The 12,713-nt window shown below is 45.0% G+C and overlaps 1 protein-coding gene across 3 annotated transcripts in view; it reads right to left on the reverse strand.

The window, feature by feature from the left end:
• NEXMIF (neurite extension and migration factor) overlaps nucleotides 1-12,713 on the reverse strand; it is a 194,663-nt gene that overhangs the window by 181,650 nt on the left and 300 nt on the right. For all 3 annotated transcript variants that reach the window (XM_074200053.1, XM_074200052.1, XM_074200051.1), the window contains exon 2: nucleotides 12,614-12,683. The gene's annotated coding sequence lies outside the window, so the exon portion shown is untranslated. The remainder of the gene's footprint in view (nucleotides 1-12,613; nucleotides 12,684-12,713) is intronic.

Below are 12,713 nucleotides of genomic sequence, written 5' to 3' on the forward strand. Positions count from 1 at the left end.
GCTTTCCATTGACCTCAACCAAATATCCCACTTCTTCTCCCACCCCATGCCCAGGGTGACCTTGTTCATCCTGGATCTTATGCTTGCCATGGCCCCCTCTCCCTCTGTTTCTGCTTAATTTCTGATGTAAGTTTCATCAAAGGCCCTCCCAACCCTGACATTCTCTGTTCTCTAAGCTCTCATCCTGTCCCGTGAGTCTCTGACTTTCCATAGTTCTGTGATTTTATGGGCAGATGTAGTGGTCTGACCTCTCCAGAGTTGTAGGGCAAGGGAGGCCAGAACCAGCTGGGCCAGTGATTGGCTGTGACAGACCCAAAGGGCAGACAACGAGCCAGAGTAAACTCTTCCTTTGCGCTCACGTTAAACCTTAACAACATTTAATTTAAAAAGTAATTTTGAAAATTTCTCGTGCGATGAATCAAAAAGGTGTTTGAGGCTGCTGTGTTGATCCCTGGAGTTTGGCAGCCTGGAGTTTAATAACCTGAATCTTCCTAAAGCAAACGGAGCCCGGAGCTGCTTCCACTGAAGGTGAATACTTCCTGCTCCTTCCATGTCGCACTCAGGGCAAAGAGTCACTCAATCTGCTCCTCCATCCAATCAGTCTGTTGATTCTAGTCCCATTTCTCTCCTATCCATCCTTCTCTTTGGCTCCCAAGGCCTTGACCCTGGGCCCTTATCTCCTCTGGCTTGGGATAGCCTCCTAACCCATCTCCCTGCCTCCTGCTTCCAGTCTCTTTCATCTCCAGTCCCTCCCTTTACACAGGGATCTTCCTAAGGTCCAAGTCTGGCCTTTTTTTTTGCCCAAGTCAGGCAAAAATCTTCACTGGCTCCTTATTACCTCCAGAAGAAAATAGAACCTCCTCAGCTTACTACTGAAGGGCTCGTTGCCAACCCAATCTCATTCTGTTCCCTTGCCCACAATGGCTTTGTGCAAAGTTCAGTCAAACTGGACTACTGTTCATAATCACCCAGGCTATATCTCATGTTGGAAATGCACTCAATTGGCATCTCAGATAGTTTGAAACTCAGCTCTCCCTTCATGATCCAGCTCAGGTGCCATGGTCTCTTCTCTAATGCCCCAACCATCACCTATATCCATAGATCAGTGGAAAGTATCCTCTCAATTGCCCCTAGCCACCCCTCTGAGCTTCCATCAAGTATATCTAGGTTCTATTCTGTCCCCCACTATTAGGGATAAGTTCCTTGGGCCTACTGGGGGAGAGCACCGAGATCTGCTACAGATACCTCCTTAAAAATGTTTCTTGAATTGAACTGAGAACAAGCTCTTGGCATTTTTAATCAAACTGTATTATATGAGTTTATCTCTATGACCCTGAACAAGTCACTTCCCCTTCGTGAGCCTTGACCTTAGTTTCCTCTTCTATAAAATGAGAACTAGATGATTGTTGAGAGCCTTCTCACCTCTGTTATTCTCTGTTCTAATGTTCCTCTCTGCTGCAGCATCACTCATTCATTCCATTGATTCATTCCGCTAATGCTATCCGAGCCCCTATGTTAAATAATATTTGAGATCCAGGGATCACTAACAATAATAATGCTCATTTCTATAACAGTTAAGGGAGGGTACTAATTTGGGTGTAGAGGCAGGAAAGCCAGGCAAAGTTCAATAGCTCAACTCTACCCCTCTAGCCTTGCTAAATGAAGTTCAAAGGTGATCTGCAAAGCTACTCTGTTAGCAACCAGAATGGGAAATCAATCAGTCAATTGACAGGCACTATCCCAGCACTTAATATGTGCCAGATACTTTAACAAAGATAAAGGTGAAATAGTCCCTGCCCTTGAGGAGTTTGCAGTCTGGTCAGGCAAGACATGTGCATATACAGAGTTATAAAAAGATATACAATAGATCCAAGCTAATTTTGAGTAAGGAGAGGAAGACACTAACAGCTAAAAAAGAGCAAGACAGACCTCCTGCAGAAGGATGACCTGATCCTGGAAGGTCACCAGAAAGACAGTATATTCTTGGAACATAGTAGGGACATAATCCATGCTTGGTCGACTGAATTTCAGGGATGGGAAACAGCCAGTGAAAAGGCATTTAGAGGGGTGGCTAGGTGGCAGATTGGATAGAGCACCGGCCCTGGAGTCAGGAGGACCTGAGTTCAAATCCGAACTCAGATACTTACTAATTATCTAGCTGTGTGACGTTGAGCAAGCCACTTAACCCCATTGCCTTGCAAAAACCTAAAAAAAAAGGCATGAAGGTGGGAAATGAAGGACTCTGTAGGGGAACTACTAAGAACATCAATCTGGTTAGATCCTACTGTACAGGAAGGGAAACAATGTATAATAAGACTGAACAAATTCCCTAGGTTTGATTAGCTTGTGAAGGTCTCTAAACGTCAGACAGAAGAGTTTGTGTTTGGTTCAAGAAGTAATTGGAAGCCACGGAGGTGAGCAATCAGAAGGACTCGAAGTCATGGTGGCAATTGTTGAGTATGGAGAAAAGACGGTGGAGGCAAACTAGCAGTGTCAACTGTGGGAATGAGAAATAGACGGGAAATCAAGGTTGTGAACTTGGGTAGTGATTGGCAGGATAGCAGTACCCTCACCAGAAACAGGGAAGCTGGAAAGAAGGGTGGGTTTGGGTAGAAAGATGAGTTAAGTGTTTAGGCATACTGAATTTGAGATGTTCGGAGGAATCCACTTCAAACTGCCCAATAAGCAGTTTTCTGGCACTCAAAAGAGAGACTAGAGCTGAAAATAGAGACTTGGGAGTCATCACCATAGAAATTATAATTAAACTCATGGAAATTGATGAGGTTATCAAGAGAAAATAGAGAAGAGGGCCCAAGTCGGAGCAGTTAGACAGGTAGAAGGAAAACCCAGAAGCTGAAATGGATTCTATCCTATCCAATTCAAATAGCAGATAGGCCTGGATGAGTTGCTGCTTAGGGAGAAGGAAAGTAAATTATAAGACTGATTTGACTAGATGACTCTCACTATGCTGGCTGGGTGCAGAGGTGAATCTGATTCACAAAAAAGCTAAAATAGCTCAAAGAGAATGGGCTAGCCTCACAAAAATGTTAGATGCACTCCACTGTGAAGATGACACATAATAGCTACAATTCAGGTGGCTGGAGCATCTAATGAAAAACCAATAGGTTACAGCACAGAAGAGAGCTGCCCAGTGGCAGCTCACAACTCAGCAGAAAAAAACAGCTAGGGGTTATCATCAACAGGTTTGAAAAGCAGGAAAGCCATAAGAAGGAGCTGAGGAAAATATATATGCCGCATAGGACACAGCCTTGGGAGGATGAGCTACTTAGGCTCCACGACTTCCCTCTCTTCTAGCAATATGGTCATTGAAAGGGAACGGGTGTCCCAAATATAGGAAGGGAATTTTCCTTGCTATGTACTTTGCAATTCTGTTTAATAAAATACTTTTACCTCCTCTGATTTAGTTTCATTTTAAAAAGCAGCATCAGAGAGGGGTTCAGGAGGCTGTGCTTTTGAATAGACCCTGTCCCCAGCATAGCTTGAACCTGAACATAGCTTGCAGGGGCCCCAGGTTGAGGGAAAGCATGGGCTGGAAACTCTTGAAATAAGGAGCTTTCCCCACAACCATCTTCTCTCTATCACTTACCGTGGAATTTGCCCTGCCTCCCTAAGTCTCAGGATGATCACCTAGAAAACAGGACTTGCACTACCAATCTCACAGGAAAGCTGGGAGGTTCAAGGGATATAGCTGATATGCAACATTTTGAATCATGTGGTGTTCATGTTAATGTAAACCTCTACAAGAATCTTTCTCTAACGACTCACTCACCAGGGCAGAAAGATGACCCTGGGCTCCCCAGGGCTCTGCTCTAGAGTCACCTCTGGCAGGAAGGCTAAAACAACATTAAGTATACTCAGAAACAGACCAATTACATTATGAGAGGCTCCTCATCAAAGTGGCTACAGGTGACCAAGCCCCATGCTGCCACAGGTACCTCAGATTTTCAGGGTGAACTAGAGGCTGCCAATGAATCTAAGGGCTTCCAAAATGAAAAATGATCCCTCTCATGATCTGCTGGGTCCCGTTACATCAATGGTCTCGCAAGCCTTCTAGCAGAAGTTTGCTGCCTGAATGGTAAAGTACAGAAGATTGTCTTAGCCCAATGAACCAGTACCAAGAGGGGGAAAGAGAGAAAGACAGAGACAGACACACAGAGAAACAAAGACTGAGAAAGAGAAGAGATGAAGAGAGAGGAGACGAAAAGAGAGAAAGAGGGCAGAGTATAGAGACAAAAAACAGAGAAAAGGCAAGAAAGAGAGGAGAGTCAAGAGAGTCAGATAGAGAGAGGAGAGAGAAGGGAGAGTACTCATAGTGTCAACAGAAAAGGTCTTTGAAGAATAAGTTCAACCCCTTCATTTTCAGGTCCAGAAGGGAAACAGAAATTCAGAGGGAAAGTGACCTTCCCAAAGTCATACAGCTGTCACCAGAACCCAGACTAAAATTCAAGGCTTTTCTCTCCTGGCCCAGTTCTCTTTCCACTGCTCCAAGCTGCCATCTAAATGCAAAGTGTTCTGTGACTGTGTAAGAACTGAAGGATTACCATTTTCCAGTGTGAGATATGGGTGTTGGGACATCTGGTCTTTCAGACCAGATTCAAACCATGTTTCCTCCCTTAGAAGTTTGTATCACATAACCAAAAAAGTCTATTGAAGAAAATGTTTTAATAATGTTAACCCCAACTTTACAAATTGGGAAGCCAAGGCAGAAATGGAGGTTCTCTAATATCCAGAGACATAAATAATAGAATCCCCGAGTCAGAAGCAAGTGGAAACCAGTAACATGTAAGCTCCTTGAGGGCAGGAACTGTTTTTGGTTTTGCTCTGAATGTGTACACCTAGCATAAACCTTTGTATATAGTAGGCATATAATAAATGCTGAATTGTTGAGATAATGAACCTAAGGTCACCAAGTTTAGCTCCCTGCCTCTAGTTGGAGATTAAGTTTAAACAATCACAAAAGAGATCATGTTTCTTCTAGGGGGGAAAATATGCCCTGGAGAAGAATTTGGAGTCAGAAGGCCAGGTCAGTTCCTGGGCCTCTAGAATTTACTGGCTGTGGAACAAGCAACTTCCCCTCTGGGTCTCAGCTTACTCATTTCTTAAATGAGGGGTATAGCCTGGGTCAGGGATTCTTAATCTGAGACTAGGGTCTGGTTTATTTTTCTTCACTGTTTCAATACGATTAGTTTCCTCTGCAATTGTAGCTCCTTGTTCTCTTCATAGTCTGGACATTCTCATATATCAACTTCAATCCCTCTTGCTGCAGCAAGCCTCCCCTGACTTTGACCAGTTTTCAGTGTACATGAGTAAGAACTGATCCTTTCTGTTTGGATGCCTCAGAACACATAAAGAGGACGATCTCAGGACTTCTGACCCATGGACAACCCCTATACTCACCGAGAATAAGTTGTCTCTGCATCTATCCTTCCATCCATTTAAAGACTAAAAAACAACGGGAAAAGGAACTCTTTAACTCTGGTCTGTTCACTAAATTGAAACTAGGTCCATGTGTCTATGTGGCCTATGCCTGTCCAGGGAGACAAGGTTCAGCTCAAATACTACAGGCGTGACTGAAGCAAGCTATTGGCCCTAAGGCTCCTAGAAAGGCAGGATTTGCTTTCCCAATGATGAGCCATCCACCAGTGGTAATAAATAACCCGTTAGGATGCCGGGGATTGGGTTACTGCAGAGAAGATTCAATTCATTAATCAGAAGTCAATAATTCCACACTCTGGTCTTGAGGCGCTGATCAACGTGTCAGTCACAAGTTAATGCCATTTGCTGCTGCACTGTGCTGATAGCGACCTCTCTCCCAGCAGCAAAGGCAGGGGAGGGAACACAGTTGTCTCCATTAAAGAGCTGGGCAGGAAAGAGGGAGAGGAGAGAAGGGGGACTAGGAATCAGTGGCAAAAGTGTTTGCAGCAGACTGCCTGGGGAATCATCTCAACCCTGACCGGGGTCATGGGCAGCAGCTCTGTTGGCCAATAGGTCAACTGGGATTAACAAAGATGAATCTTCTCCCTCCCCTCCCCACCCCACCCCACCCCACTTACTGATGTCCTCCGGGAGGCCTCCCCCCAATCCTCCCTCCTCTCTTCTCAAAGCACCTTGATTTCTTTTCTGCTCTTCCCATAGTTTCATTTGAGTTATAGTTATTGAGCTATTTGTCCTAGGGTTGTAAGAAACAGAAGTGTAAGGGCTCTTGGGGATCTAAGTTGGTTGGAGTTCAAGCCCCTCTTTTGACAGGTGGGAGGAAGGGAAGCCCAGAAGAGGAAGTGACTTGTCTAGGGTCATAACTTTAGTAAGTGGATGGACTAATGGGACAGAGGTCCCTTCCAACTCCAAGCGCTATGGTTTGGGGCAAGAATAGAACCAGATTTCAAGTCCAGGTTCTCTGACTCCCAATCCAATGTTCTTTACACAGTGAGCCAAGATACCTCTTTTACCTCCCCTACCAGACTGGAAAAGCAACTGGAAGATGGGCCCACAGTCTACATCTCCTCCGATGCCAAGTCTGATAAAGGGACTTAGTAAATGTTTCTTGACTGAATGAAAACTTACTGGATTTTAAAAGGGATGGGCAATAAGAGGGGAAAAAAACAATCGAAAAGATGAAGACAGCCAACCAAAAACCAAAATATATTCCTCTGTACCACATGAGGTAGGGAAAGTGGGCTTACAATTTGGGCTGGCTTTGTCATTTACTAGTTGTAGGCCTCTGGGCAAATGACTTTAATCTCTGAGATCCAAATAAGGTCCCTTCTTAGCTCTACAGTCTATGATTGTAGAGAAGAACAAATGGGGCTAAGGGCAGATGCCCTTCTAGCCCAGGACTCTAGGGACTCCTAAATCCTTTGAATGCTAAAGTTCTAAGAGTGGGAGCTATGAAAAAACCAGCCACCAGTTTATTGCACAATCTAGAAGCTCCAGACATAGAGGGGGCTCTGGGGGGGGGGGGGCAGATACTAAGTCAATGCATTCCCTAGATTCAGAAATCCCATTCTTCTCCCAAGGAGCCAGGAGGGAGATCCGCCCCATCCACCTGTTCTCACTAAACCTGCCATCAAGGACAAGACAAAGACATCAGGATACTCCCAAAATCAACTTACCTAGTACAAGAAGGGGGAGGAATGTTTAGGTGAGTTGTCTGAAAAAGATCTAGGGGGTTTAGAAAACAGGGAGCTCCCCACAAGTCAGCCAACCGATGCTGCATGAAGAGATACCAAGCTTCCAGAGAGAAGGACAGTCTTTCTTTATTCTATCTTGGTCAGACTACCTCAGGATTATCGTGGTCAGTTTTAGAAAAGACAAAAGCATGGACAAACCAAGGTGCATCCAGAGGAAGATGGGGTATGACTGGTCAAGACCACGCCACCCAAGAATGGGTTGACAAAAGTGCAGATGATTTTGGTTTGGGTTGTTCAGTGGAAGGGGTCCTCCCTACATGCGGTCCTAGAGTGCAGAGGTAGGAGCAAAGGAAGGGAGGAGGAGGGAGGCTAGCTGAGGTTCCACAGAAGGAAAAAGATTTTTCCAGTTCAACCTGCCTGCCCTTGCATGTAACGGCAGCTTTGATGAGCTCAGGGCTTTCCCTTCACTGGAGGTCGCCAAGCAGAGGCTGGATGACCGACCGCCTGTCAGGGCTGTTATCAAAGAGAGTCCGGCATGGGCCCCAGTTGGCCTAAATGCCCTCTGAGATTCTGAGTGGTCTGTTTTTATTGCCACCAACAGTGCAAAATGGGAGTTTGGAAGCAATCGATGCTTCTTGCAGGTATTCGGAGCAGGGGGTCATAGGGCAGGAGCAGAGCAGCGAATTAGACACAAAGCAAGCATAAACAAGAGGCAGGGAAACTGAACTGGAGGAGCCGAGAGCCTGAGAAGCGAGTATAGTGGAAAATTGATCTAGCAGCAGTGCAGCTGATGGACTCGATGGTGACCCAGGAAGGAAATACACATTAAATGGTTTTAAGAGAAAAAAAAGCAACTGACTGGATATCAGCATCAGTTAACAGGCCCATCCAGAGCAAACAATATGAAGGAATCCATGGAAGTTGGCATGAAGAGGGGGAGGAGGCCACTTTGGAAATGGGATCTTGAGAGGTGACTTGTTCCAGAACAGACAGACCTCTGGGGCCCTGCTAACTCTGACAACGAAAAGGGGCAATGGGTCAAGTGAGGTACTCTGGGTCAGTCAGGAAGGCCTGGGTCCAAATCCTGCCTCAGACCAAGGCCTGTGTGGCCTTGGTCAAATCACTTACCTTCTCTGGGCCTCAGTTTCCTCCTCTGTAAAAATGAGGAGGGTAGACTTGATCTGGTAAGACCCTTTCCAGCCCTATATCTCAGGTCCTTGATGGTTTGGATTTCTGTGATGCAATTACCAGACTACTAGGGCGGAGGTGTTTAGTACAGGCCCAATCATGGCCCAAAGCAGATGAAAATGGCATTGGAAAATATTGGACAAAAGAAATGAAAAAACAATAAGCAGAAGTATTACAATTTCAAACTAAGTCAATATGCAGCCCCAAGGATCGGAAGGAAGGCAAGGCTCTTTGTGTTTGACATCACCGTCCTCGGGCTTTTTTCTAAACAAGGACCTTTCTCTCATGTTCCAACAAATGTTTCTCCTACATTCTAAGATCCCTTTCAGCTCTGATAACCCAAGTCCCACATCCTAAGGTCCCTCCTAGCCCTGGTACTTGGATCTAAGGTTCCTTCCAACTGTAAAGGCGATGAGTCTCTGGCGATAAGAAACCAAGAAATTCATGGAAATTCATGGAAAATTTCATGGAAATTCAGTTGATTTGTTGGGTGGTGAGAAGGAATCAGTACCATTAGGCTTTTTTGGGTCGAATCGATAATGCCCATAAAGTAATACAAGCGGCAAGAGCAGACATTTATATAGTGTTTTACACTTTGGATACATCGGTTCATTCAGAAAGCTGTAAGTTATAGAACAGTGGTGTCTGAGTCAAAAGGTCTGGGTTCAAGGTCTGGTTCCGTTTACTTTGTCGGTTGCCTCAGTTTCTGCATCTGTAAAATATAGGTGGCACTATCTCCTGAGGTCGTTGCTAAGAAAACTTTCTGTAAGCCTTCACGGGTTGGCTAAGTGTGAGGTAATCAGTCAGTTTCCCACATATGCTCAGGGAATGGTGAAGTTTCAGGAATTTGTCCCAGTTATTCAGCAACGAAAGGCAGGAGGAGACATCTGGTCCAAACCCAGGTAAGCCAGGGTCCATGTCCCTGGGCTAAAGCCCTGCAGGCTAATTAATCACAAGCAAGTAGAGAAGAAAATAGCAGCTGGGAAAAGGTGGAAAGGCTCTGGGAGGGAAAGTACTTCTCCCCTGGGAAGAGTAGATACAGACCAGTGGGCCAGGTTCCAAAGATCCTTATTCTCCCAGAATTACAGACACAACAAAGCTCCCAGCTACCTAAACCCAGATCTTAATAGGAAGGTTCCAAGAGAGACATATCAACTACCAAAGACAACTGTGAATAAGAGCCTAACACCCAGGACAAGGAGGTCCCCGGGTCATATAGTGCCCTGGATGGCAGGAACTGTGGAACAGATACGTTTGTTCAGCAATAGCTGGAATCAGGGTATGGCTGGTACTGCTTCTTCTAAGTAAATACCTACATGGAAAGAATTGACTTGTGAAACCCTGTTCCATTTGTCTTGCTTTGATTTCCCCACCTCCCAGTCCAATTCATCACTCAGGCGCTTGTGCATCTCAAGTATGGTGTGCCTGACAGCTCCCTCTGACAGTGATATTTCCTGGAAGGGGATGGCAGTGTCATCCAGTATCTAAGGCCAAGACATCCAGGTTACTGCACCACACACCTGCAGAAAGACATGCTCAAGTTTCCATTTTTAAATGGCAATCCTCAGTTATTCACGTGTCGATATCGGTGGTATGGGTGACCCCCACCCCAGAAAGACATTTAAGACTAACTTCCACCCCACCCCCAACACACTCGGGAACCTCTTCCCTTCTTCTCACTGGTATTAGGTGAAGCTTGGAGGAAATAGGAACTCATTATAATATCAACCTAAACATCATTCGGAAGGCTAACTGGGGCAGAGGTATAGGGGCAGAAGCTTTCTAAACTGAAAAGAAATAGTCATTTGAATTCATTTAGATTGCATCGGCTCTTTTCTGCAGGACCAGAACAAGGGAGTAAAAAGGTTTTGAGGATCTCAGGCAGAGTGGAAAGGGCAAGGATTTAAAGAGTCAAAGGGCCTGAACTCAAACCCCAGCCCTGTTGCTTATATGAGCTTAGACGAGTTATTATTACCCTGTGTAGCAGTTTCTTCTATTGTCAAATGAGAGTACTCTTGTTGTGGTTGTTCATCCTTGGTTTCCTAAGAGGACCGATGACATGAGGTGATGGTTTTACTCTGGTGTGAATGGGATTTAAGGGAGGCCGAGTTGCTGCCCTAGATAATTCTCTGAAGTTCCTCTCAACTCTAATATCAATGAATAATTCAAGAATACGAGCTTAGGGTACAGGGGGGAGCAGAAAGAAAAGAACCCAAGTATTGGTCTCATGTGGGGACCCTCCTGAGGAAGGAGTCAGATGTTCTCTTCATGCCAGCCGACAGACCTCCTAGAGGGTACAGGTCTCTTCCCCTTTCCTTCCACCAAGTAAATCGGGACTGACTTGGGAGTTGGACCAACCTTCATTTACAAGAGATAGCAAAACCTTTAGCATTTTCTGAGTTTGACCCTGGGAGCTTGGATCACACTGAAGAGAGATAAAAGATTGTTTCAAAATCCTAGGAACTCATTGATAATGCAGCTTGACTGACTATGGGTTAGCTACCTCAGTTTCCATACCTGTAGAATAAGGCGATTAGACTAGATGATCTCCAAGGTCCCTTATAGGTCTAACATTGGATGATTCTGTGACTAGAAAATACCTTGAGAGGCCATTTTGTCCATTCCCCTGCCTTCATGCAGGGCTACACACATATCAGTTCTGCTTTTTTTTTCCCATAAGTCCAGAGTAGCAGCTCATGCACCTATCTCTAGAATTGATTCTGGTACCTCACAATCACAAAATTCAAGGAGGTCTCAGTTTTCTCATCTGTAAAATGGAGATAATAATATTCACACTATAGACTTCAGAGGACTTTTATGAGGAAAGTACTATGTAAAACCTAAAAAAAAATCCAGAAATTGGAATTTTTACTATCACTAACTCATATCCCAATGGAAATATAAACACTTGCTTGTTTCCCCTTTATTCCATACTGTCCATCCCCCCTGCCTATATCCCTCAATACTGGGGAGATAGCTTTAGAAGGCCCTTCTTGAGAGATCATTCATTCCAACCCTTCATTTAAGAAATGGGCAAAGTGAAACACAGACAAGGAAAATGGTTTCCCCAAGGTTTCACAAGAAGTGAGGCAGATAGTATTCGAACCCATGAGGTGGGATTCCCAAATCTGACACTCCTTCCATTAAACCATGCAACTAGGAGCTACTGAGCCAATCCCAAGCCATTAAGCCTGAGCCCAAGATCATTTTTGATTTTGCTTTGTTCAGGATGACAACTTAGCCACAAACAGAGGAGATTATGGGGTGGCAGTGAGACCCCCCCCCCGCCAGGTGCCCAGCTCTCCCAACAGAAACACCTCCACACAAGTCCCACAAGGGAGAACACTGGGCTAGATTTAAAGTTGCCTTCCAGAGGTCCAAGGAACAGCAGAAAAATAAGGGAGGTCAGCTGTGCTCCCTGTGTTGGCTACTCTGGCTTGACAGGTTTCCTTCATTATGAAGGAGTCTACAGATAGGGAGTCACTGGAAGTGGGACAAGAAAAGGGGGAAAAAATCATCATCCAAACATTACCATGAAACAAGAAAAACCAGTGAAGCCCGTGAACCTGTTTTCTTTAATGATTGACCTCTAACCCCCTCCCCTTAACCAACAGTAATATCTTCTTGGCTTCTGAGAAGCTTGAAATACTTGAAGAATCACAAGATCATATATATATTTTTAGCTGGAAGAAGGGAGGTCATTGAGTCCAATCCCCTCAATTTACAGATAAGGAAATTGAGGCCCAGGGAGGGGAAGGGATTTGCCCCTGGTCACTCAGGTAGCAAGTGGCAGGAGTAGGATCTGAACCTGAGTTCTGTGAGGTCAAATCCAGGGGTTATTCCATGGTAAGAGACTGCCAAGGGAGGCAATAACATTGTTTCCAAGGCATATTTAACTAAAGGGCAGAGAATTGCGCAGAGCAAGTGAGGAATATACCTGACTCAAAGCTGAGGGATGGAGTGGATGACCTCTAGGCCTCAGTTTCTTCATCAGTAAAATGGAGTCAACAAACAGCGCTCTGTCCCAGTTGTGTGGTAAGAAAAATATTTATGGTGGTATGGAAAAGCAAGGAATTTCTTGTCTTCTCCACTTTTTGTTCTGTACCCCATTTCCCCATCAAATGGGAAACATAATTCTTGCAATCCCTATGTCATGAGGGAAATCAGTTTGAAAGCCTCCAACATGATAGAGGTGAGTGTTGTGTTGGATACAATTTCAAGCCCTAAGATTTTGGGGTGCCAGTACAAGGGAAAGGGAATGGGAGCTCAGTACTTACTTGATCCCAACCACTCCAGTGCCTTCTCTGCTGGAAAGAGGGAAAGATGGCAGGAGGCCAGAGCCCCAGGCTACAGAGAGAGACACCAAAGGAAGAGTAA

This window comes from Macrotis lagotis, chromosome X (genome assembly GCF_037893015.1).
Source record: "Macrotis lagotis isolate mMagLag1 chromosome X, bilby.v1.9.chrom.fasta, whole genome shotgun sequence".
Classification (NCBI taxonomy): domain Eukaryota; kingdom Metazoa; phylum Chordata; class Mammalia; order Peramelemorphia; family Peramelidae; genus Macrotis; species Macrotis lagotis.